The following is a 5036-nucleotide window of genomic DNA, read 5'->3' as shown; positions in this document are numbered from 1 at the left end:
CGATTGGCCATACTGGTGACGACCGCATCTCTAACAGAACCATGGGACCCCCCCCCTCGGCAGGCAATTCCCTATCATATAACAGCCCGCTAGAAATTCATTGGTGGAATTTCTATTGACTTTAGGAATCTTGTAAAAACTCCATAAGTTTTTACGAATTGACCAATCGCATAGGTTTTAGTCTATCAACATAGTCAGTGTTATCAATCACTATGGTGCTAGAAATATGAGTTTTATTTATTTGAGGTGGTTTGAAGTGTCAGAATGCATTATGGTCTACGCCATTAGACTCAGTGGATTATTTTAGATTTTATGGCGCAATAGCCTATTTTCATAATTCCGGACGAAACGTCTGTTAGAAATTGATAGAATTATTTTTAGGGGCACTTCAAGGTTGAATTTCGGTAAAAGATTTTCACTGTAAGTTAATATGAATATTTATGAATTTATAGTGTTAAGTTTATGATTCAATTTTTCAGACTGAATAGTAATCTCAGTAAGCGCACCAATTGCAGTGTTCCATAATCACAATGTGGAATGTCCAAATTAGATTAGAGAAATTTTATTTAGACACTTGGTAGGATATTAGCCACACTTAGTGAATAATATTAGACACTTGGCACCATGGGAGCGTTTGATGGATTTGAAGGAATCAAGCTGTGAAGTCATGCCACTTAAGCAAAATTTTGTTTCATCTGCTCAACCAAATTGTGCCAGATCAAAGAGGGCTTCAATCCAAGTAAAACCCTAAATGGTGGGAATCCAATTGAAACCCCAAAAACATTGTTGAAATCGGAACCCTAAACGGTTTCCCCAAAACCCTAAAGTTGGCCTCTAAACATTTTCTAATCCGATTTCTATCATTGTGTTTAATCACTTGATTAAACTATTAATCCTTCAAATTTTTGTTAGAACATCATTATCCAACCTTGTTAACCTTGAAAAATTGATTGGGCCAAGTGATATTGGATTTGGGCTTGATAGCAACCCAAACCCTCTTTAAACCCCAAACTTTTAGGCCCACTCGGTTTAGGCCCACTAAGGCCCATGAAATTGACCAGATTAGCATTGCTTCATGGCTAAGTTTTGTACCCCCATTTGGCTGGCCAGATTTTCACAAGAAGGGCCTAGAAGGTTCATGAAATACAAAGCTAAAGGGCCATCTCACTCTTTCACTCTTACCATCCACCTTGAGAAAAGATCTTGGACTGATTTTTATGAGAACAAAAGGGCAATGCTCAAGCTTCCTTTCAGTCCTATCACTTTCCATAGCTTATGTAAGAGGCTCTCCAGTCCACTTTCCATGAAAAACAACTCTCCTTTACACTTTTCCTTCATAGAACACAAAAGACACTCTCGGACAGTTTTTCGTACCTCTTTTGAACGCCTGTTTCGAAGCTTTTGTAAGTGTTTTCTCACAAAGTGTCCTTCATGAAAGTTGTTTCTTTCGGCCTCTAGTTTACGTGTATATCTTATACATTCCATTTGTAGATCATTGGTTTGGTCAAAAGTTGTTTAGACCCTAGAAAGGTCATTCTGGGCGACAAACTGGAGAGTGTGTTATATTTTGGAGTTTTTGACCAAGCTAATGAATAGATTTTCGTCCGAAAATTTTATGGAGTTGATAAAGTGGTAAAAATTACATGATAAAGCTGCTTAAGTGAATGAATTATTTAACAAAAAATGAATTAAGCACTTAATTATGTATTGATTTTTAGTACTTGACTCTATGTAAAGTTATGATATTTTACTCAGAGTTATGTAGCGGGACCTCCTTCTTTGGTGAGGCAATAAGCCCTTCCTTATGTGGCGGCCTCATACTGAAGACTGTTTATACAGGCGGGGATAAGTGAAGCAGTTGGGCTCAGGGCGATGAAGCGAGACTCGTCTTCACTATGACGGAATCACTTTCTGTAAACATCAAGGCTGGGTGGTGACGTACTGTCACGGAGAGATGTTGCCGCGAGCGATGGTTTGAAATCGCGGGGTGGCAACCTGAAGGAAGCTTGGCCTTGGCTCAAAATCTGCAGACGATCATTGAAGCAGAGGCGAGTGCCTGCTATGAGAGGCGAAGCATGATCACGGAGCGCCATACTTAAAATGAGAGGGTATATAAAGAAAGGAGTATTTTAGATGCGCCCGAGAATTAGCAGTTTGGATTACTAGAGTTTATAAGTCTTCTTCCGCCCAGTTTTTTTTCTTCTTTTCAGTTTTATTTTCGCACAGTGTTCATCTTCCTCTTCAATTTATTTTTCCAGTTCAATTTATTTTTCTGCAAGTTTGTATGTTTTTGGGTTTTGAATTTCAGCATATCTGATTGATACAGTATATTTTTATTCAGTGAATTTCAGTTGAAACAGTATATGGTGATATTAGATTTTAATTTTCTTGAGCATTTTGTTAATCTAGAGATGATAGGCTAGATTTTTAGCTTGGGATTCAATGAGTAACCCGTGACTATTTGGGATTAGATTTACTTCAATATTTAGTGCTTTTGATGATTAACTTGATGGATTATATCTCAATGTGCATCTAGAAAATATTAGAGTTCTTTGTTCTTGGTTTAGATCAATTGTTGACGTAAAGGCACAATTGATACTTGAACAAGTAACATGACTTTAATAATTTTCTTTCATTTTCTATGATTGTTATATAATTTATCAAGTACTTTTATTAAAATAAAATTGTGGTTCATTGTTATATTATCCGACTATGATTTCTAGGAATGAGAAAATGGTCGAGAGAAAATAAAAAGAGAAGTAAATCCATCATCAAATTAGTGGGTGAAAATTGCATCCCAAGTGTTTGTTTAATTGTTTCTTACAAGTTTAAGTCAACTTCCATACGATTTCTTTAAATCCCTTTAATCTTAGCAATTTCAGAAAAATAGATTCTCTTTTATTTTCAGCTTTGCTTATGCTTGAACGTCCCGACAATTTCACTCATAATTCACTCTACACTCCCTTAGTAAATATCCACATTTCTTAGTAAATATCCACATTTAGGTGTTAATATTGTTAGTGGTTAAGTTTAGGAATTTATTTCTCTTTGCTGATTATTTTAAATTTTCGTGTCACTCCAAACGGTAATATGTGGTCTTGCGAAAATGAAATGTTTGCTAAATTCTCATTGTCCCTGTGAATTCGATCTTGGGATTTGCCCTTGTATTACTTTGACAGCTTCTACGCTTGGAAGTCGAAATTAAAAGCTGATCAAGTTTTTGGCGCCGTTGCCGGGGACAACTGGTGTTTAGCAAAGCATTCTCATATTGTTGAGAAGACGTTTGTGGTGTTGTGAACCTCTTCACAACTTGGGTGACATTTTTCTTAATTTATTTTTTTTCTTTATTTTATTTTTATTTTGTTTTTTTTTTTCTTTGTTTTGTTGTTGTTTGTCTTGCATATTCTTTTATTTTCTGTTCTTGTTTGTATGACTGGTTGGACTAGGGACCAAACTTCTCGGTTGGTTAGGACAGAATCACAAGCATATTTTACCTCAGCATCACTTTCTTTTGAGTCATCTTCTGACACTAATAGTACCATGGCTGAAAATGAGAATCATGATCAGGAAGTAGTGAATCAGAATAGGACACTTAGAGATTATTTACAACCTGTCAGAACTAGTACCCCCTCATGCATAATCCTACCTTTGAATGCAAATGTCTTTAATTTCAAACCTGGAATGATTCCATTAATTCCACATTTTCATGGCATGGATTTCGAGAATCCGTACCTTCATATCAAAGAATTTGAAGAGGTTTGTTCTACATTCATGGACCCAACATGCACTGAGGAGGTTATTAGACTAAAGTTGTTTCCATTTTCTTTGAAAGATAAGGCTAAAACATGGTTAAATGCATTAAGACCTAGATCTATAGGCACATGGCAGGAAATGCAAACTGAATTTTTGAAGAAATTTTTTCCAATACATAGGACAAATGCACTTAAAAGACAAATCATGAACTTTGCCCAAAAAGATTCTGAAACTTTTTATCAAAGTTGGGAAAGGTTCAAGGATCTTTTAAATGCTTGTCCTCATCATGGTTATGAAAATTGGCGTTTGATAAGTTTTTTTTATGAAAGTTTGACACCTAAAATGCGCCAATTTGTACAAACCATGTGTAATGGAGAATTTTTTGACAAAGAGCCTGAGGAAGCATTTGAATATTTTGATTACCTTGCTGAAAATGCTCAATCTTGGGACACAGCTGATGTGCATGATAGGTCTAGGCAAATTGAGTCTGGTCATGGAAAATACACTTTAAAAGAAGATGATGATTTGCGTGCTAAGTTAACCTTGTTGTCTAGAAAAATGGAAGCTATGGAATTGAAAAAGGTAAATGAAGTGCATGCTGTCCATAAAAATTTAGAGAAGTGTGGCATATGTGAGGATCATGGGCATGCAACTAATGAGTGTCCCACGATCCCCGCATTCAAAGAGGTATTGTTGGACCAATCTAATGCTGTAAATATGATACAAAAACCATATTCTGGTCCTTATTCTAATTCTTATAATCCAGGATGGAGAAACCACCCAAATTTTGGGTGGAGGAATGACCAGCAATTAGCTCCAGCAGCCTTGGCTCCAGGACCCTCTCAACTCGCAATTCAAGCACCTCCAATGCAAAAGAAGGGTCTTGAGGAGACGATGCATCAATTGTCAAACACCTTGCAGCAGTTTATGCAAGGTCAAGCAACAATCAACAATCAAAACTCTCAAGCGATAAATGACATTCGGAGCACACTTACAAAGATGACTACGGCTTGGAGCTCTCAAGAGAAAGGAAAACTTCCTGCACAACCTCAACCCAATCCACAAAGTCAGCCACCACAAGGAGCGGTTGAGAGTTCAAATGTGAGGCAAGTGAAGGCGGTCACTACTTTGAGAAATGGTAAGGTGGTGAACATTCCAGCTCAAGGTTCAGACAAGGCTGGTAAGGTCTCTAAACTTGTACTAAATGAGGCTGAAAATGGTGAGTTTGAACAAAATGAAACTGAAACTGAAAATATTTCATGTCCTGTACCTGCTCCTTTTCC

General features: G+C 36.8%; 1 non-coding gene across 1 annotated transcript; it reads right to left on the bottom strand.

Moving 5' to 3' along the window:
- Nucleotides 1–3939: 3939 nt before the first annotated feature.
- On the bottom strand, nt 3940–4046 carry LOC118348819. The gene has a single exon (XR_004801826.1). It is a non-coding gene; the product is annotated as a small nucleolar RNA R71 (small nucleolar RNA).
- Nucleotides 4047–5036: the final 990 nt, after the last annotated feature.

The sequence above is a fragment of the Juglans regia genome, chromosome 6 (genome assembly GCF_001411555.2).
Source record: "Juglans regia cultivar Chandler chromosome 6, Walnut 2.0, whole genome shotgun sequence".
In the NCBI taxonomy this organism is placed as follows: domain Eukaryota; kingdom Viridiplantae; phylum Streptophyta; class Magnoliopsida; order Fagales; family Juglandaceae; genus Juglans; species Juglans regia.
The sequence above is the reverse complement of the archived record's forward strand: the minus strand, read 5'-3'. Positions and strand labels throughout refer to the sequence as shown.